At 40.2% G+C, this 23,221-nt stretch overlaps 1 long non-coding RNA gene across 2 annotated transcripts in view; it reads left to right on the top strand.

Annotated features, from left to right (window-relative positions):
* Positions 1–23,221, top strand: part of LOC143897736 (uncharacterized) — an 83,997-nt gene that overhangs the window by 34,771 nt on the left and 26,005 nt on the right. The window lies entirely within an intron of this gene.

Here is a 23,221-nt window from a genome sequence, read left to right on the forward strand (position 1 = left end):
AATTCTACTTATGTCAAAAGACTGGCTGGGGAATAATTGCAACCCTTCTCGTTACGATTTTCTTTCTATTGAACCCGCGGATTCGTAGAGCGAACGAAACCAACTCTGACCCATTTCGTTCTCGTACAAGCTTATTGGAAAACAACTTGTGCACGAGATGCAAAAATGGATATTTTTAAATCTTGGAATTATATTTTAAAATTTTTAAAAATTTTTTCTTTAAAATATCTGATTTTAAAAACATTCAACATCACCAAGAATTTAGAATTTCTATATACATTTTTTAAATTTTTATTATTTGAATCTTTAAAATTAAAATTTTGAATATTCTACTTTCAATCGATTTCAGCCACCATACATTTTCTTAAGTTTCCTACTCCGTTCGACGATCTAAATTTTTATGACGCAAACGAATGATATTAATTTCAATGACGGCAGAATGAATTGCTTTCAGTGCTAATACGGAATCGAAATTTCGATATTCTTTTCCATTCCACTCCAGATAATCTAAATTTTCATAACGCGAACAAATGATATCTATTTCGGTGATGGCTAAATGAATATATAGCAATCGACGCTGATATATGGAACGCAATACAATCTCATAAACATAGTTATGTCGCACGTGGTCCATGATTTATGCATGTAGAAAGAGATCCGCGATACAACCGAGAGCATTCAGATGATTACGATCCGCGCCCACGCGCGCTGCAACGCGCGGTGCGTCCGCATAACACGTGCGCATGCGCGCTAATCGGAATACGTATATTACATAAACCGGAATAATAAGGATATTAGACACGTGCGCGCGATTGCATGGGTGGAACGTGTTACAATTTACATACCAGGAATCGTGAAGAATGCGAACGTAACGTCTTCATAGAGGTACAAGCTATAAATAAGCGCCGTGAATGATACAGATTTTATAAGTCTTTGTAAGAATATCGATGCTTTCTCATACCTAATCTTAGAGAAACTTTTTTCAAAGAAAATTTTACTATACGCGGCTTTCATAATTATTACTATTCGGAAATATTAACAAGTAATATATTGTTAGCAGAAATATAGGTATCACAGAAATGCTTATCGAAATCAAATAATATAAGAATAAATATGTGTTTAATCTAGTCTCTCGATATTTTCGTTCTGAAAAGCAAAACATTTACAATCGACGGCGCGTTATAAGTTATTTTGAAGATTTAAATTATCGAACGGAACAAGATTTATTAAGAGGAAATATGAAAGCTGAAGTCGATAGAAAATTCACGGTATATAGAGTATTCGAAGAGAACGGAGATTTCCATATTTTAGTTTCAAAATTTCAAATACTGATAATTGAAAAAAGAATGAAGTTAAACAAAACAAATAATAGCCTGCTATTAAAAAATGTATAGGAACGAAAACATCTCAAACCCCTCCTCGAATGAAACATTTTAGAGAAAAATTCTTGAGATTTAAAATTTATAAGATCGAGATTTTATATCTTGCGTATAATTTTATAACTTTATTTTCAACATAAAGACTTGAGTGTCAGAGGAAATAATATGATAATGCACGAAAGAAGCAAATATTTTATTGCAGGCCACAGTAACCCGCGGAAAATTAAGCACTTTTTGCGCGTAACACCCCGTGAACGGCTAAACGAGGAGATTAAAGAAATATTATGCAAATCGAGCGAAACGTCCGTTACCAAATTAGGATACCAAAATCCCATTGACGAGACACGGTTGTCTGGTGTGTGTTCGCGAATTAGTATTCCCCACACCCCTTCGCAGCATGCACGGTATATCATATGTCGGACAATGGCCAGATAATGCCATTACGTCCCCGTTAACAGCCATAATATCGAACGACAACGATGCCAACAGCTATGTCGGCTACGTCGAATGATAAATGTCACCGTTGAAGTGGAATGGCACACTCTTGCATTGGGGTGCGGAAAAGGGACAGAGGATATAATGCTCGATCCGTAACTAGTCCTTTGAGTATCCCACACTAAGCTCAACTGTACCTTTTCTAATAATAAAAAAAAGACCCAAAATCAGAGAGATTAAGTGAAAAGAAAAGGACATTCGTTTATAAAATAATAATATATCTAAGAATATCTAAAAAAGTATTAATTCTAAAACCGCGTAATCTACAAACCTTAACATTTAGGAATTAATATCTTGACATTTTAGTACTTGAGAAATGTAATTAAAAATGTACGAGGCTGAAGGGTCAGCAAAATTTTAAGAATTTAAAAACGAGAAATTCAGGAACCCCAAAAGATCGTTGAAATTCAAAGACTCGAGTATCCGGTAGTTACGACATTGCGCTTTTTTCCGGCCAGAAAGAATGACGAAAAGTCAGAGAGCAGAGGGTAAAACCGGGGCAGGGGAGGAAAAATAAATGCGATCCAGTGGAGCGAACTAAACGCCACTAAACGGGGGAAACTGGGATAAAAACATACGTTTCCGCTTTTCTCCCATAATACATCATAAGCGTGCGCGAAAACCGGTCCCCATTGTGCGGGCCATTGTGCAAGGATAACGAATGTTTATTCGTGATCCTTGGGAGCTCCTGTGACGATTATCGTGCCGCAGTGTTTTGATTCCGCGATTTTTCATGGCCCTATCTGCCACAACCCCGATCCGAGTTGACCCTTGCGCGCGGGAGACGTTTGTGGACAAAGTCCCGAACGGAGCGTTCTGACGAATCACCATTGTCGCTTACGTTTATGCTAAACACAGGAAGAAGTTATCGACTCGATCGTCCTGATCTCGGATCTCCGATTTATCCATCAACCCCGATAGCACCAATATCCTATAAATATTCATATAACGTCCATAGGCATTCTGGACATAATATGGACATCCATAGGATATTGTGTGCTGTCTGGGAATGTAAGTTTGCATAAGTCAATGAAAGCGTTTGAAGGACTCTATACAGAAGATACATCAAGTTGTCGCGTTTATCTTTATTACAGAATTTAAAGATCTAAGAATCACAGAAAATCCTCCGAGAGTCTTCAGCTGTTAGATCCTTTACTCCTTACGAATGTATCCCGTAGAGACAATAGCTCTCGATATTGATGTCATTCGTTTAATTGAAAAGCGACAATCGCTCGTAAGGAGGCTTCGCGGGAAGGAAGAGGGAGTAGCACAGGCGAAAAATCGTCCACCGTGTCTAAAAGCCATCCCCTCCGAAGTCACCCCCTCCTCGCCCCGTCGTGTCGAGGACAGGATGGCGCGTGCTACCGCGAAGCCACCGCCCCGTAATGTGTATATTATGTTAACAAATAAGTGGTCGCGGTAATAAAAGCCTGCCATGCTACGACGGCCACCCCTTCTCTCCCTTCGCTTCCCGCCCCCTCCTCGCTTGCGCGCGTAATGTATGCGCGGGATGTCTTGAACAATATTCCCGCGACTCCCGGCTGACATATAATGGCGCGTATAAATAATAACGTCTCCGCTCTCGGCACCCCTCAGCTACTCTCTCTCCCCCGTCAACTTCTACTCGTTCTCTCTACCCTTTCCACCAGGGCCGACGTCTGCACCGCGAATGCCCTATTTCGCCAGGCGCGTTATAAAACTGTTTGATTGATTTATACATTTTTGTAATTCTCACGCTTTACGTTCCCCTTGATAATAATTCTCTTCTTAATTTCAGTTATGTGAAGTCAACTATTAAATAAAGATAATTCTTTAGTTGTGTCGATCCATTATTGATCATTGCTGCACTTAATAATTTTCTCACGACTTTGTTTTTACTGTAATAATAAACAGAAATAAGTCATTTGGACCTCTCAGGACGCAGCTCTTCTTTCTGCAGTATCCGTTCTAGTTGCTCTCTTATAGAATCACGCGTAAGGGAGGTAAGATACCGCTACAAGAGGAAGGTGGAAGCTGGATGGAAGAAAGGGAGAATAACGGGGTGCAGAACGAGAGCAGTGGGATGAGCAGGCTACGAGACTGAAATATGTACAAACTTGCGGCTCCTTGTTATGAGCGGTGATAAATTACACCGGCAGAAAGAGAGCGTGGTCGGAGGACGGGAGCAAGGCTGGAGAGATGGTATCCCGGGAGCGAGGGCGGCAGGGGGGAAGGGGGATAACGCTATTATAAGTATCGCGGATATAGCGATTTCGGCGTGCGCGCTGCCGTGAGAGGGGAATCCACTATGTCGCGTGTCTCGGTGATTTTTCACGGACACCGTGTATCTTTCACGGATGCGGAAAGTGTCTCCTCTTCTCTCCCCTCTCTCCCGATTGGAGATTCTCGAGAGGAGAAGTTTGTGGAATATGTGAATGTAAATATTGAGAAGCGGGTCGCCGACATTTTGTCGAAGCGTTCGGGCGGAGTGCGGGCGACGATAAAAATTGTTAAGGATTGTCGATCAGTTTCAATTCACACACACACACACAATTTCAATTTTTATTGTATCTATGATTAGGAAATCGGCGTTGATACTTCAAGTTTACTAGAAATCGCGCAAACGAAAAGGGATTCAGAACAAATATGAAAAATATACAAATTAGTCTTTCGGACAATTTTTTCGGAACTTTATTCGCGTTCTACAACTGCATTAAAGATACAGATACATCCGAGATAAATGAAAATTAGGATTGAATGATTTCATTAAATTGTTAACCGTGTCTCAAAAAAAGAAAATACGAAATCTCATGACGTTTAGATAGCTTTAAGGCGAAGATAAGTGAATGTTTTTTTTTTTTTTTTTTTATTCCAACGTTAAGCTTCATTAACCTCACGGTGTATCCGCCCCTGATACAAGAATGTGATTTAAGACGCGATTCGGTCAAGCGAATAGGATTCAGTCGGGAATTCAGCCGTGTGGACGCGGCATGATCGTGCGGATCGCGCCGCTATGACCATGAAGAGAGGATGATGACTAGAAGGAAAATCGACGCGTCGGATCTCCCGCTTGATGAAGAATTCGGCGCAGTCGAAGGCAGATGCGGATCGAAAGACTCGGTGAATCGATTTAGGCCTGAATCGATGTAATCAACGGCACGTAAGAGAGGGTGGGAGTCGCTCGCTCGTCATTTATTAGATTGGCGTATAAAACGTCGGATTAGAACAATTCGAATTAGGGTATTCGAGATCGCGTAAAATCGAATCACGAGATTATTTCGTATTAAGCCAGAATTTCACGTTGACAATCAATGATCGTACGTCTTCCCATTATTATACTTTTTAATTGACGCAATAATCTGTTTTCCATGTCTCCCAAACGAAATTATTTTTTTGTTTAATTACTAAATGAGTATCTCGGTACAAGCATTGTGCTTCTCTACCTCCCCTCGCCGAGCATTTGTGGCATCAGCCAAACCGTGTGCTGAAAGGCGAATCACGCCTCAGCAATGCATCTGGGAATTTCGCACAACACCGTGGAATGTCGAGAATGATTCTGGGTTGGAGATTAGACCCTTCCTCGATGCACAACGATAATGCGCCACCACGGGGATATTCCTTCTCAACGAGAAGACGAGGGCAGCTAGGTTCGAATGAGGGTGGATGCACTTCGCGGAACGATCTCGTCTCTATGTGCATGGCACTGACAAGAAATATGACTCTCTCTCTCTAAAACATATAAATTTGTATAAAATATTTCAACCTTTGCGAGCGTACTATATTGAATATTCCTAGAAAACTATATAACGTTGGAAATTTCTAACATAAAATATTCCGTCATCGCACATTCTTATTGACGGTAAGCTTAATATTTTAACGAGGAAAAGGTTTCATATTTTGATATGAAAATCTCTAACTTTCTGAAGATTCTAATTAGGAAATCGGTGCGAACGGTCCGAGTGTTCGACGAACGCACCCCAAGTCGAATCGAGCCGACGGTATCGATTTGCGTATCGGTACCGATCGGGTCTCTCACGGCAGCCTCGTCAGGTATCCACAATGGTCGGGGCTAATGACTATAGGAGACAAGGGGTGACATCGTCCGTCCGAAACTCCCCATCTGTTTCAGTTACTAAATCTTCCCATGCCCGTGCGCGCGGCCTAATCGATTACGGTGTGTACGGGGCGACAGAGTATTGGGGACAGTAGCCCCCAGTAGTCACCCTCCCGGGGTGTATCTTGTCTGGCTTAGCGGCTCTTCTTGCTTCCGGTGAAAATATTTCACCGGGGCGATGCGACAAACAAGCCGGAGAATTGCGCCGATCCCCCGTATCACGTTTTGTCATCTAAACTGAGCTCCGTTAGCGACTAAAGCATTTTAATGGCTACAAAACTTTTCCATCTGCTCGTAATAATAATACAATCTTGGACTCGCGGACGAGGAAAATGATGGAAGTAAGAAAGTTTTGCTTAAAGATAAGCTTGATTAAGATGGAAATTTTTTAGCGGGATTAAGTCATAATCAACGTCATAATTTGGAAGGTAAACAAGAATGAGAAAAAATATTTATTTTACATTCCCGTGCAAATCATTATATACGCGCTGAGTCAGGAAAGAATGGATTCTGTTCTGGCTTTTAACACCAATTACCGAATACTCCGCGCATCAACAAACGCTTATTATACTGAAAGAGCGAAACAGAAGGGGGAGGGAGGTGGACGGCGAGGGGGAAGAGGAGGAGCTGAGGAGAGACGGCGAGGGGGGAATTGTGTGCAGCGGTGTCTTGAACCGTCGGACAACGGCCCTCGTAATAAGAATAGATGGCTCCTCTCGATTCCTGAATAGCCGACTATTAGCAACGAGCCGTGCTGGCGACAATGAGGCCCGACAAACTGATAAATTACGGCACGGGTGTACCCGCCGCTGCACCGGCCGCAGGTAAATAGAATTAATCACACTATAGTGTAGGGGAGGGTAGGGGGGGCAAGGGGGAGGTACACGGAGCAACCGGTACTAGCGGCACGGCGGCCCCCTCGCATCGGCATCGGCACCGCGGCATCGAAGGCGGCTGCGCGCTCTCGCCAAGAGGCTACCGGCCAATATAACAACGTGACTGTACGGTTTTCACGGCCCGTCATTCTTTTCCCTCAGATCCACCCCCGCTGCCCCCCTCCTCCCACCTTGCGTCGCGCCCACATTCGTTTTAGAGGGTGAACGGCGTTGACAGCGGCGACGGCGTTGGCATCCTCCTCATCGGTCTCTCGTCCAGGTACTCTAATGAAGTTACCTTGTTGCCCGGCTTACCTCTGATATCGATGAAATTAATGGAAATTGCATATAGGATTCCCGACAGGTGTGAATAAAGAAAGAGTATTGTCGGCGTCTGGAGAGACTAAACTAGAAAATTTCGAGTCGACAGTTTATACAGGGTAGATTGGAGAATTGTACGAGTCTATAAGTAGCATTCCTAACGAAATCATGATACATCAGCTATACAGCGGTGCTGTAGCCATCAACTTTTCTTAGTGGAGTCTTAACTCAATTTCGATCGAACCGCTGTAAACGACCAAATGCATTTCTACGAATCGGACAAGTCGGGAGCGGCGAGAAGCGAAAAGCATGTCGGGTAGGTACACGTTGAAATTTTCATTGACCTATCTTTTCCTCTTCCCGTCGCGGTCGCCTTCGAGGGGAAGGGGACCGCGACTGAATAGAACAAAGTGTCTTTTATGCTGGCGAAAAACAATTTATTAGCGATTGCGGGGACAATATCAATTTGTTGGGGTCCCCGATGTCTCCCTTCTTCACGCGGATCGCCCTCAGGTAACGCAGACGCGGGTAATTCATGGTCATTCGCGGCTGTATATAGGGGGGACGGTATCGATCACTTTCGATTCGATTTTGTGCGATTAGCCACGGCGCGTCTAGGAAAAGGTGATGCGAAGGGGCAGGCGCATCAGCTTCCGTTGCGCGTCGGTACTTTTGGATTCATGACGCTTTTTTTTCGACAACGCCGCATCCTTCAATCCCCGAGTTGCGACAAAAGGAAATCGGTGGAAAAACGTGGTTGATGCAGAAGGGAGAGAGGATAGCCGCGCGTACAACCGCTGTGAATTGTGATGGATTCTGTCGATGATTGATTAACTATTGACTACTTCTACCGTCGCTGCGAAACAGAAAGACGTCAGATTGACTCGGGCTATAAAAAAGCTTGACTTTATTATATTAAGTGAATATATATTAAGTGAAACTGAGTTTTTTACGAACATGGCGGCTGGTAACTGAAGATATTAGATTTAATTAGGACGTATTTACGATTTTAATATACGGTGGTACTTCTTGATCGTTTTAAGAAATCAATTCCAGTCAGGTTAACGCATCTAGCCTTAACTTTTTATATTAAAAAACCGCGATGTATAGAATTGACGTGCGTAATCAAGAGGTTTTATAAAATTGCGGGCATCAGCTAATCATTCACACGAGACATGGGAAGGGCGGGATCTCTCATCACGCGCACGAATATCGGCTTTGACCCTTTCTCTCTCCGCCATTTTGGCTCGACCTCTTCGTTCACCAAGAAGCGCGGCTTTCCTCATCCGCCTCCTCTTTTTCCCAGTCGTTCCTCCCGCTGTTCCCTTTCTCTCCTCGTAGTCACTCCACCTCCAAAGCACGAGCCCTCCCTCCCATCCTCCCTCCTCTCGTCGGTTTTTCTCTTCTCTCCCTCCTCCACCGTGCTACCTCCCTTTCTCGAGGAAGCCGACGTCTTTTTCTTCCCCGGGGCTGCTTTATAAGACTACAAAAGAACATCGCGGCAGAGTCAAGATGGCGGTGGGGTCCCGACGCGGTCTCCCGTAACCCACCCTCCTCCTCCTTATCCACCTCCCCCTTCCCACCCACCCTTTCCTTCTCCTCCATCTCCCATGCGCGCCATTGTTGCCGCGAGCAGGAGAGACAAAATGAACCCGATTGTTAGTACCGGGCGGCATCATAATGAACGCCCATTCACCGGGAGACACCAAATGAGCTCCCGCGTCTTGTCCCGCGGCTTTGTCCGCGATACTTTTAATTCTCCGCTGGCCCTTTGTCTTCTACGCGGAGACTCCCGTTATCTCCTTTTCCCGTCCGCGCCGCCCCACGGATCTTTCTTTTTCCTCTCGTATCCGTCTTGTGTCTCTCCTTGGTAACTTTGCCTCGCTTCACGCGGAAAACGCGAGAGACGGAGAGAGGAGCCCGCGCTCAGCTCAGAGGAGCGCGCCGGTATTTATTGTCCGTGTTGCGTATTGAAAGAGAGGTAAAAGGCGGTCACGGGTGGTGAGGATTGGATTGAATTAAACGGCGGGTGTTGCTTAATCTTCGTGATCGGCGAAATAATGGCAGAGGGAAAATGGACGATATTCAAATCGACAAGTCGGCGAAGAGAAGTAAGACTAATGAGGAGAACATTGTTTCAATTTGATCCGCGCTATTTTACATAAAACAAATACATAGCGTCCACCTCGTTCGTCAGATTTACCGGCGTATTGTAATAATGGAGTTTTACAAGTATCCCGCTTCCTAAGAGACACATATACCGTCCATAAATTCGTCCGTCTGTTCGTCCATTTGTCCACTTTGCAATAAATCACCGGCAACGCCGGACTTGTCGCACGACCGTTTCGCGACAGAAGCGCGTACAATTCTTCGCGCGGAGAGACACGCGCGGGAGCGTGCAACGTATTCCTCGTCGCCGGGGCGGGACGAAAGGAGAAGGAAAATATTATTGCTCGATTCGCGCGTCATGCATAAATGCATCGATCGCGCTCTCGCGTTTCCTCTCGGCTCGCTCTCGTCCCTTCTCGGCGGCTGAGCAAACAACGATATCCATAATATTAGAGTCACAAGCAACGGGTTATTAACTACATGTCTCCTCCCCCTCTCTCCTTCTCTCACCCTCTGTCTCCTCTTTCGTCTAGTATCGATAAATTTCTCGAGAGGAGGATGACGATTTCGAAAGAATAATTCGCGAATTGTCGACGCATAAAAAGGTATTTAATCGCACAGAAAATATTTGCTGATCTTTTTCTTCCGATAATTTTTTCTAAACTATAGATTGGACTTATCGATTCTCTTCTTCCCTTTTTCCGTTACTCAACTTCAATTAAAAAAAAAACATCACAGTTATTTCGAACTTAAGAAACTATTTTACGAAACTGTTTACAAAGCAATTTAGATCGAAACGAATTGTCGACGAGCTTGAATTTAATTTCTTCATGATCAACATACCGGAACCAGTCCAAACTAATCGATTATTCATCATTCATCCGTGATGAGACAACAGGATTTCGTGAAAATTACACAACGCCATTACGCAACTTTGTCGGTACTCTTTTTTTTCTAGGTATTTTGTAATGATTAATAGCACATGCACATTGCACGACTTGATCCCTCTAAAAGAACATACGCTCAACAAGGCACTGCCACGTGCGAAAATCACTTGTCTGCGATTTCTCTCGCACGTTGGGCGGTATGATTTTTTCCTTCGCACATATTGCCTCAATACGCAGACGCAACCGAAACTAATCTCTCTGAAGACAAAAACTGCCTTTCGCTGATTCAAGCTAACACAAATGGCAGATAAGAAAAAATTTATTGGCCGCACCTTTTGCCGGCCATTACTCACGTGTAAAATTAAAGTCTTTGAGAAAGGCTTTTGAAAGACCTTGGAAAAGAAAGGGCGCCTAAGGTCGCCGGTTGCAAAGCTGATGATCATGTGTGATGGTCGCCATGTTCTCCCGCGGTTAGCGAGCAACAATGAAATACATTTTCTTGACTGCGTGTGGACCATTATTGCGTCATGATACTGAAAGTCTAATCACGCGCAAAATAATTTTTACAAGAGTCAAATCAAGGAACTGCATCAGAGATATTAGCACTTGTACCCCGTTTACATTTATTCTCGTCCTACCTTGTGAAAGGAACGATTTGAACAGACGTTTGTAAAAAATGCTATTAATAGCGATCGAACGCCGAAAGATCGATTCGCCGCACCGCTCGGCTACATATTCTCCCTTTTCGGCCGCACAAAGGGCGATATTTTGTAAACCTCGCGGGTGAGACTATCGGGGAGCCTCTCGTTTTGTTCGCGACTGTTTATTCGTGCGTGCACGAGATTCGCCGATCGCGGGAAGAGATTTACGATCGACGGGAAAAGTCCCATAATAAGACAGCGGGAGAATTTCTGACGGCAAGAGTTTTTCCACCACATCTGCCGGCGCGTCACGTCGGCCGTGCTCGTGACGCCATTTTTCTCCCTTTTCTGTGAAGATTGCTCAATGGACCGACCGGCCGGCCGGCGGTCAATTTGTTTGAATGGACAATGACAGCCCCGGACACGCACAATGGCTGCTGTCAGCCGCATAAATCGGTCTCTGCGAGAGATGGCAAAGACGACGCGGCGCGCCGCGACGGACATGTTGGCGGAAAACGAACGCCGAGCTCCGATAACCGCTAGCGCGAAATAATCAATTAACTTAGCGGGTTTTTTTCAGTCGCGCACGCAATTATTTTGGTGTGAGAGCTATAAAAGAAACTAACAATTTGTATTACGGCATGCCAGCGAAATCGGGGAATCTTTTGCTATACACACTTCGAGAGATTGAATTGAATAATATTATATTTCCGAAGAATTCATCCAATTGATTTATTTTTAAATGTAAATTATTTACTAAAGATATTTTGTTAAATTTTAAAGATATTTTTTATCCATGTTTTCTTAAACCCCCCCCCCTTCCGTATATAGTGAGACGACTTGTATTAATTGTAAATATATCAAAAGTAATTCTGAGAAAAACAGATAAAAACTCTATTTTCAAAATTAAACTCTTACATTCAAAATTTCCATTTATAGTTTCCGCGTAAACTCGTTTATATCGATCGCGTTTGATTGGCGGTAATAAAAATTAACTTGGATTTAATCAACGACACGCGGGACATTTTACACGCCGCACGCGCGTCGAGAAATATTTTTATAGCGAGAGCGCGAAAGCGCGACCATGTCGATTTGTGCCGCTCGGATTGTCTGCGTTTTTTGAATCGCCGGCTTAGCAAACGCCGCGTGAAACGTTTTTCGGTAATCAAGCGCGGAAAATGCGGCCGCTCGACCCGTTCATTCTCGTTCATTGAACGAGCACTGTTCATTGTCGTGCCGACGGATAATGAAATTCAATTAATATAACGAGCCAATTAAACGCGTCGACACACTGACACGGTGGTCTGTCGCGTGAGGGAAAAAAAAGGGAATTCCCTCGGTCGCGCGTGTATACGACACGCGCGGTATATGTGTGTCTCTTTAATTCAGCGCCATTCGCAAATGTAGAAAACTCACCGCGCCTCAAATTGAATAATTAATCCGGCCGACAAATTTGCCTCTGTTTTCGAGAACTTTGATTCGCTGCGTAATAATGGCCGCGCGAATAACGACGGTAATAATAACGATAACGAGAGAAAAAACTGGTATCGATAGAGTATAAATACAACAATAATAATCTTTCGAATTCGTCTCGCTAACGTAAGTTACTTATGCAATTTAATTTATGAGTGTGTGACAAAAAAAATGTACTTAATACTGTTAAATATATATATATATATATATATTTTTTCTAGTTTATTATATAATATATTTTATTTAAAAACGCTGCAATTTTTTGACACTGTATAACAATTTAACGATTATAATAATTATATTATTTTTTATCAATATATTAATTAACAAAAATTACATAAAATGTATTGTACATTGCAATTTGTAATGTTGCAATTTTTTTTATTGATTATTTTAGAATAATGTTGCAATTGTTTAGCTTTGAATTGAGGTGCCATCTCAAAGGAAATGTTCAAGCTCGACGTTACACGATCGATCGACGGCTGGTAAATTCTACACCAATAAAATAATTTTTTGTTTGTAAAAACGCCGGTATATCTCTACAAGCATTTTTCTTTTATTTTATTTTATAAAAATAATGTTAAGCTACGATAGATAATGTGTGAATTTAACACGTACGTAGCTTGAAATTGTAGCGTAAGTTTATTGCAGGACACTGCAATCTTCGTGATATCGTCCATCGGGCAGACTTGTTTTCCGCGCGCGTACGTTGATAAATTCGCATGACTGTCGACAAAAAAGATATTTTTTGATAAATGTCGATTGACAACAAAATAATTTACTTCTAGTAAACAACCGTTATAAAATTAATAAATTTGGAAACAATTAAGTAATGTCTTTAAATCATCTAAATGACAAAAGAGGCTTAGATGTTCATGTCGATAATAATATTTCCATGTAAATTTTTGTATAGGTACTTATTCCAACTCAGTGATATAATTTTTTCTAATTCTTTCAATTTTGTGCGTATTTATCGTCCTTCAAGATTTTGTATATTAATTGTTAATTATTCTATTGTTAATTAATTCTACGAATAAAAAAAGAGAGAAGTTGCTGGAAACGCAGCGAACATTAAATCTTGCAGACAAAATAAAAATCGGTAGAGCAAAATACAAAAGAAAAAAAACATCAAGAAAAGAAATAATAAAAATTAAAGACAAATTATATATATATATATATATATATATATATATATATATATATAAAGAGAGGTCGAATTGTTCAGTCACGAAGATGGGTGGTCGATGCTCTAAAAGGACCAAAGTCTGGCCAGCGGTTGGACAATGGGTGCAAACAGGATTTAAGGATTCTGATAGCGCCATATCGTGTACGGCGGATTTGAATTGGATCCGTATTAGCCACAATAGCACAAAGGGTAGCAAATCCGACCTCATTCTGCTTGTATATATCATCGGCTATCGGGACGGGAGTTAAGATACAGTATAATACCGGCTAGTTATTGTTATTTAGGGGTACCGAAAGAATTTCGGAACGATAGAGTTATTGTATTTTATTGTAAATCCTTTGATCTGAGCATAAAGAAATCTTGGTATTAAAAAAATTGTATTTCTCGTCCCTATCCATGTATTTTTTATTTTAATATATTTTATTACAAAAGATGATATTAAGATAACACGTAACTTATCATAACAGTTAATCTTATATAAACTGTGATAATTTAAAATATATAATTTCTTCGCTTCTTTTTTTGTTCATTGCTTTCGTAATTGCTTAAGAATATTAAATTTGGTTAGATTCTTCGGATCGCAACAGGTAAATGCCGTAAAAATCACAATCGCAACGTGAAGGACGAATCGTGACATGCGAGCATGGAAATTCATAGTGGGCGCAAACTGTCTGGTAATTCCTAAACACCTTGACTGTATCAGATACCGCCTCTAATGTTCCTATGCGGGTATCTGCCGATTCGCTTCATTTCCGCAACGAAACGTGTACAAGACGTTTATGCGCGTCGCAAATTTCTCGGCTTCGACGTAACGCGATTTTATCTATATAGCAGAAAGAAAGAGAGAACTTGCCACCTACGATAAATTTATTTTCTTTTAGTTATTATATTAGTCATTACGACAATATTACGCCTTCTTTTAACAGTTATCACAAGATATTTGATAAGCTTTATTTTTAATATACGGTCTAATGCAATTCTTTCGAATGTCGAGATTGAACATATTTGAGATTTTGAAAAATATTGAAATAGAAATGTTGGTGAAAATTATCTTTTTTTAGATATTTTATTATTTAGATAAAAACAACAGAAAAATGTTTTATTTATCTAAATTGTATTTCGAATATTTTTGTTTAAAAAAAGAATAGGATAAGGAGGGGAAAAAATCAGAAAAAATTTTCAAGCCAAAAAGCTAAAAAACCAAAAAACCCCATGACTAAAAAAAGTCCCTCGTGAAAATTGAAAAGCTCCTCCCTGTCTTGAAAATTTTCTATCGTTTTTTTTTTCTTTAACTAACTTAAATAGCTCCTCTTTAACTTTATTTCAATTTTTTATTTTAATTTTTGTGGCGAGGAATATCGTCACGTATACCCAATACGACCATCACCGGCTATTCTGTATAATATAATTGCACTGCGCTATAATATTGTATTTTCGTGCGAGCAAGAAGCAGTTAGGATTTCGGAAGACGGACTCTGATAGCGATCGCAATAACGAGAACTCCGCAAGCAATTACCCATGCACGTCTGCCGTAGATTGCAATGGCACGACTGATTCTTATATTAAACGCACAGCATTATCGTAACTCGGGCTCTTGCGAGGATAACGGAAATAGAGCTGCCGAGTTCATTTGCGCACAGTTTGTTCAATTATTCGAACGTGTTGCATCGATTAAAAGTCACCGGTGCTGGAAAATCTTTTTGAAATGATAGAATTTTTTGTGATATAGCTATTATTTTTGAAATCTCTTTAGATTTTAAACATATACGTCGAATCTTCTTTGTATGCACAAATGTTATAACTTTCTTACAAAGTAGGATACAAAACTCTTTTACCTAATGAAATTGAATACGATGCGATTTGATTTTTTTTTTGCGGCCTAGGAAGAAGTTTTGTTCTTTTTTTATTCTCGCGATTGCAGGATAATTCGATAATCTGCGGAAGAGGCAATTTTCGCAGGCACCGAACTCTCCCCGGATATAATGCAATAATACAGAATTGTCCTTTTTCCTCGGCCGCGAGGAAAAGGAAAGTTCTTTGGATAACATTCGCCGGTGGCTTATCGCGGCGTAAAGGGACGCGTTATTCTCGAGGAGGAATGAAAGGCGCGGATTCGAATGAGAATCACCTAAGAAGATTTGCCGGGCAGATGATTCGTTGTGCAAATACGTAACTGCCTACGAGCGTAATAACGAATCGATGTTAAAAATTAGATAGAAAGGACTTTCATATAATTAACCGCGATTAATCGGTAATACGGTTGTGACAACACCAGCAAATATAAAAAGTTAAGAAATAATGGGCTATATGAGAGCCGACGCAAGATCAAATATGCGGAAAAATTATATTTATATTAGTCAATACATTAAAACATTAAAATTCAAACGTTTCGGCCCTAAATCGGGCCCTCTTCAGTGACTCATGTATAAAAAAGTTAATACGCATCTCTCTCGACGCGGTATCGCAAATATAAAATATATAGAACGCCCTAATGCCTGCATATTTGAAGCTATATAGAATGATTTTTGGATATGTCTGAAAAAAGAGGTTGAACGCATGTAATCCTCGCGTTTTGAATAGTTAAAAACGAATAATTAAAAAATTACTAAAAAGAAATTGTTTGAAATTTTTATTCAATTTGGTAGCACTCTACTTGTAGTGTTAATTTGAAATAGACGAAGTGAAGGAGGTTAAAACATTGCAAGGGTGCTATTAGGTTACGACGTTGAATAGCATAAGAATGTTTTAAGCACTTTGCTGTAAAATCATATTTTTTTATCTTTATGTATCTTTTTATGTATCCGAAAGCACTGAACTAATTTTTATAATTTTATAATAAACTTTTAAAAAATGAATGGTCCGTAATTTAATCGTTCGGTTCAATCAAGATTACAAAAAATTGACTTTTTCAGATTATAATTACAAATCATCGACATAACTAAAATATAACCAATTATATATAAAAAAGATTATTCGAATATACGTTGACGAATATGACTGAATGATGAGAAAAAAGGACATAAGCTAAGAATATATGTACACTGAGAAAAAAAATTGTTAATCCCAAGAAATATTTAGTCCGATACGTTCAACTAAACATTTTAATTAGTTAACTAAACGTTAGTTGTTTCAACAATTTATTTAGTTTCTTTAATCAAGAATTAATTAATTTAATTAATGTTTAGTTAACTAACTAAAATGTTTAGTTGAACGTATTGGACTAAATATTTCTTGGAATTAATAAATTTTTTTTCTCAGTGTATCTTCACACAGTTCGAATTATTACACTTCTACGAACACTTCTAGTAACTTTCTGAGATTAAAAGCTAGAGATTAAAAAAAAAATTTGGAAGGCCTTTCTCGTTTGGGAGGACTAGATATAAAAAAGCCTCAGTTTTTTACGTTATCGATCTCATGTTCCTTCGAAATCAAATAATCGCTCGTTTCTCTTTAACCTCGATGGTTTTCTTTATAAGAAGGAAGGACAAGCTGCTCGGTCCGTTTATCTTTCCCACACAGACGAACTCGCGATAACGTTTTTACTTTATTGACACTTCCGCAAATCGATTACACGAAGCAGACAGTCCGCGCCAACGGCGATCGAGTTCGAAGGAAATGTAATAAAAAATTTACAATTGCACATTTTATTTTATTTCCATTATTTACGCACAATTGTAGAAACAATCGCACATATATATCTTTAACATTATAACTTTAACATTATCCTAATAAATTATAATATTAAATTGACATTTTTAAAGAGAACTTTAGTTAATCTAACAACTAGAATTATTTGCATAGCTTGCAATATGTGTGTGTGCATGCTTTATTATACATTTATTTCTTCGTTTTATATGTTATAATTTATAATATATTATTCATCTCCCTTTAATGCATTATTTTATCCAAAATAATTAATACAACTATAAAGAATAATAATATTATCCTTACTTGATTAGTTAGGAAGTGAATACATAACCGAAACAAAGGATGAAAAGCGAAAAATCTCCGTAGTGAATCACTATTACTTTCATTCACGGGCAGAGAAAGCGCTATCAATGCCGATTCGCCTTGTATCACGGAGTATCATGGTTCGCATGGTGCGAGAATCAAATGGAAAGGGTCGATCGAGTCGATAATTGGAAAAAGGGCCGTTGTCACAGACAGCCATTCGCGCGTGTATACAGAATCAGATTGATAAAGGGCTTATTTGGACCCTTTGCGAAAAACTCGGCCGTCACAATAGCTGCGTTTATGAACGCGTACATTCGACCGAACGAGCGCGAAAAGGTAAGTACGTTGCAAATTGAAGAATAGTATTTTTTTAACTCAAAAAGGATGACAAAAGCTTAAATAAGAAGCTAATGAAATAAATACATATTTTTGTGAACGTGTAAATATAAAAGTTTTTATCACAAAATGTATTTTTATATTTCATATCTTAAAATTTAAAAAATTGACATAAATAAAGGGAGGGTGAGGTGCGAACATTATAACTTTAAAGGGTCTAAATCTCAAATAACTATCTCTAAAAATTTAAATATATTACAAATTAAAATTATAAAAGATTAACACACAGATTAATGTAGCGACGAAAAATAGCTGTCTTTAGTAAAATTAATTCAAGTAATGAGCTGACTTTTCATTTATCAATGCGTGAGAATGCAGGCTGAGCGAACAAAACGTTCGCTTTTTTGAGACGATGTTGATGCTTCGAAGAGTAGGAAGTGGGTGAAAGGTGGCCGCGCGGGGCGGTTGGCAGGATCTCGATATTGCTGCTTGTATACCCGAGGCAACGGGGCTCATATCGAGCCACGACAATGTCCCCCGTAATGTCGACAGTCCGCCATTGTCCTCTATTGCCTGGAGAGAGTATCTTTGTCGGGTCGCGTGCAGAGTCCGGCAATTACGCGACCGCGTTCTTAGAGGACAGGTTCTTAATAACGCGTTTTTTCTTTCTTATCAAACTCTCACGGCATCATTGCATTCTTACCTAAATTCCAACGCCTTGGTGTCGACTCGTGAATTAATCAAATTTTTTAGTGTCTAATCATTTATTTATATTTATTTTGAAAGATAGCAAAAGCATACAAACTTAATCTGTGTATATCCCTATATACTTTCTTGTGACTACTTACAATTAGAAGATATTCCTAATGGGTTTTACAGTAAAACAAACTATTACGCAACCTACAGCAGTGTCTGGAGCAACCCCCGAATTTTCGAAAAGCAACGTATAGAAGCTCGTCGTAGGTGGTCTCAAAAGACGCGCGGTTCGTCCGCGCGCTCTCGGTTCGGCTTCGCAATCAGAGGATCCGTCGTACCGATAATCGTAAGGATGGATCCCCGGATCGTTAGCACGCGGCCTTGTCCGTCATGAAAGCGTCCGTATGTCGAATCAGCGATCGGCCGACACGCGAGTCGGTCATTCCTCACAATTAGCGGCGATTCACAGCGGCGCACGGTTTGCCGCCCACACACATCGATAGAACCGCCGTCGCTCGGCCCGCAGTCGGATAATTATTTTCCGATTATTATTAATAGTACGAACCACACACATATACACACGTCGACGCGGCGCAGCCATAATCACGGGGGATATCTAGCGCGGGAAGGGAAGAGAAGCGAGAGAGTGTTCATCTGACGGGACACAGGCTGCAAGGTCGGTCGCCCGATGTCTCGACTCTTTTCTATCGGCTTGGCATTCTTACGATACACTCTGTATAGGTATATAATGGACGTTTCGAACGATCACTCCGCATGATACAACGCGTCACGTTCGCATAATGTCCCTCCGCTCTTGCGCGATCGCATCCTTTCTTTAACTTTTTTCAAATTAAGATAAATGGAATCGGAATTATGTATTACAAGCCCGAGTCGTTAAGTCGCTATTAAGTCGAGCGAAGACTGGATCTAAATCACTGGGGAACGAGAGGCTTGAGAGCTCGCGCTGATATTTCCTCGACGATTTTCACGGAAGTCGCTTTCATTGTTCCAACAATATACTCCCGGAAGTGGAATTGGAACCACCGAATTTCCTTTCCCCCCCAGTTCCGAGTCACAACACGGCGAAGGACACTTAGAAGTGCACTTGATCAAACAGCGAATGAAGATTAGTATACGTGCGCCGCCGCCGGGAGGGAGGTAATTCAACCCCGTAGGCTTTCGATGACGTATTCCAGTCACACGCGCGAGTCCCACCCCATCCCATCCCCCACGCCACCCTTTTTCCGCGCGATGTATTCACGGTATGTAACCCAAACGGGACTCTATAAAATATTACCCTCCCGTCGTCCCCTCGCCCCCCCCCCTATATCTCGCGCTCCCGCGCCGCGCAACCTCCCACGATTTTGTTCGGTCGAATAACTTATTGTGCGCGCTCTATTTTGATATGTCGAGGGCCGCGCTCTGAATACCGAATGCCAGTATAGATTCGTCCAAACAAAACGGAATTCGATTTTCGTCCGGCCGCCGGAGAAACGATATACAGAGAGACAATCGAGTCTCGTTTATGACGACATTTATGACGCAATCCCACCGCGGAACTTCTTGACGCCGCGCACCGGGCGTTCCGCGGCGTGTGGCGAGGTGCTTGCTTTTTCTTTTACACAACAGGTTTTTCTTGACGGATCCATAGTCAACACTTTCTAAGATATGATACACTTCTCATAACGGATTTTTTTAACGGATCCATAGTCAACGTTTTTTCTAAGATACGATACACTTCTGTATTACGCCTTATACACTTGTATATAGATATAGCTTTACGATATACAAAATGCAACAATACTGCAGAATGCACACAACAATGGTATGATAAAAAGAATAAATCGACTTTTCGATACCTTGTAAATTTATTCTGCAAACTTTAACTTGTAATTTTTCTCATCCTAATTAGATATACAATTATTATTTTAAGTATATTCCGATTTTGTTATTCTAATCTAATTGATATTCATAATGGTATTCTTCGCTTATCAAACGAAATTTTGATCAAAAATCTCGTTTTTTTTCTTTCTTTCTAAAAAATTGTAACTTTCATACACATTAACGGCATTAAGTATCAAGATGGACGTATCAGCTTGAATGCAGGCTGTAAAAGGACAACAAAAGTCCACGGCGCGTTGCGATTAACTGAAACAACCGGCACGACAATGGAGTAATCAGCGAGCTTTTCGACGCTCGCCAGCGTCGCCTCCTCTCGACTATCCCCAACCGTCTCACTCCCCTCAGCCTCTGTTAACCCCTTCCTCGCGGGGCGCGTTTGTTGTCGCTTCAGCAATCACTGCGATCATGTTCTGCTCTGTACTCACACGCATTGTTTTTACCATTACGTACCGATTTTTATGCTCTGTAATATTGAAAATCAAATTTATATCATTTAATAATATTTTAATACTATTTATATCATTTAATAATACAACATTTTTGTGCGTGTAAAAAGAAGAAGCCTAATCTTGAACCTGACTTTTCCGTGTATAAAAATTGCCATAAATTTATTTAATATAAAATGCAATTACTCTAATTATCTAAATTACAGTATTTTTTCTATGATTATAAATATAGAAAATCTAAAATTTTATGTAATGAAAAATTAAGCATTTTTTTCTGCAAAATGTATGACTTATTATTATAAATTTTTATTACTTTTCCGTCGTTCCGATATATTACAAGATATATTCGATGTAATACGGCATACCCTTGAAGAAAATATGTGCGCAAATAATGAGATTTTGCATATACGCCGCGTCTATTAAACGGACGTTGCCAATTAAAGAGGTAGGGAGAAGATCTTAAGGAGCCGACGATGGATCGTCGAGAAGCTGTCGTTTCATTGATGAGCGAGCATTCAGGTCGAAGCAGACGGGAAACAAGAAGTGGGGGGAGAAGCGAGTACATTAGATGTTACGGCGTTTACGCTCGCAACCCTCTTTCGGACCATGCCAGTCGATGAATGGTATAATCAGCGGTCGCGTGGCATCCCCGTGCTCGAGGAGGCCGTGGGGGAGAGTAAGACGAGAAATGAAAACCCCTCCCATCCCACTCCCTAGCCCCCTATTCGCTCGTGATGCTGGAATCGCGAAAAATCACTTAGTCCACCCCGTGTTTTGTGCTACGAAAGTGCGTATTCCCTTTTTCAATTCTTTTCCATGCAAAATTTGATCCTTGATGCAAAACAATCCTTTCTAAAGAGGAAACTTTTTAGAGTAGAATAATATAAATAATTATACGCCATAATAAGAATTAATAAGAACAGAATCTGAGAGAAGAATTTATTAACGTATAATTGAGCGAAATTTGAAATAAAATTGACAATAAGCGAGTAACAAGCTAATAAACAATTTCACTGTAATCGACTGTTTTTATTAAATAGTCTATCGATTGTATACACACACACACACACACACACACACACACTAGGTTTGATAAAGAAAGTTTTTTATACCTCATCTCAGTAAAATCTTCACTGATTATGAGAAAAAAATATTTAGATTTAAAAAAAATATTCATTTTTGTAAAAATATCTAATTTAAAATAAATATGTGTATTATATATTCAGTAAATAAGCTCTTGGCAGCAATCTAAATAAGTTTTTTTTATCTAAATATTTTTTTCTCAGTGACAGAAGGTCGGAAAATTCGCTGAATACGGCCGAATTTGGAGAAAAGATCGGTTAATTATATTTTGTACAGTATATGAATGTGAGGTATCGTGTCGATTTAACGTTTAATTGCCCGAAAAAAAGACATCGTCACACCCCTCGCTCTAGTCGGCGATGTGCGATAAAAGGCGCGTTCACGCCCCGTGAGTGACAGAATGTTTGACGAAGCGACGAGGGCCGATAAAGGGCCCCCGGAACGACAGTCGATCGCTGTATCTCGCTCATTGACGGGAGACGGGACATCGTTGGAGAGCGAATTTATTGTGCGGTTAATAATGGGGCCCGCGTGACTGCCAATCGCGCCCGTTTATCTACTCCAAAGTAGATATGATTCTTCATTATACTGCCCCGAGAAATACGGTGTTTGTTCCTTGTCACGCCGGACTGACTACCTACAAATTTAAGGCCTGTAATTTAAAAAGAATCGAACGAGCGAGTCTTTCCGATAATTCTAATCTCATAAAAAAATTTGGAAACTAACTTACCTTTTCAAATATCTTAGTTCTCAATCAATATTTGTTTCCCTCTACATATAATACTTTGTTTTATCTTAAATTCGAAAACCATATTTTTTATCTCTTTGAATCAAAAATACATTTTAGAAATTTTAATACGGAAATAGAATTTTTTATTTTACTGAAAAAAGTTGTATTTTCATATTACAACAATTTACTAAAAATTTGTAAAATTTTTGTCTTTAAACATATATATTTCTTATCTTTCAAGGAGTTACATAACGATCGCGTCCGAATTTTTTCGCGATATATTTTATAATTTGTTCCACGAATTATATATTTTGTATATATTGTGTATATATATATAAGAAAATATATTTCGTGCATATTTTTAAATGCGACTCGTTTCTTTCATTCTTTCGCTGAACGTACCAGCTCGATCTCCTTCCGCGGCGTGACACAGATTCGCTTTTCTGCGGCAGATGAATATTCCTGCGCCTTCCGGAAATTCAATGGCGACGGCGCGCAGTCCCCTTTTTATGGCGACCGGGAGATGTTGTCGCCCGCACACCAGCTCCCTTGTCTCGTTTTATACCTTCTCTCTTTATCGCCTTATCACTCGAGACGTCTTCCAGCTCTCCCCCT

This window comes from Temnothorax americanus, unplaced genomic scaffold (genome assembly GCF_048541705.1).
Source record: "Temnothorax americanus isolate GAGA-0224 unplaced genomic scaffold, ASM4854170v1 Scaffold21, whole genome shotgun sequence".
In the NCBI taxonomy this organism is placed as follows: Eukaryota; Metazoa; Arthropoda; class Insecta; order Hymenoptera; family Formicidae; genus Temnothorax; species Temnothorax americanus.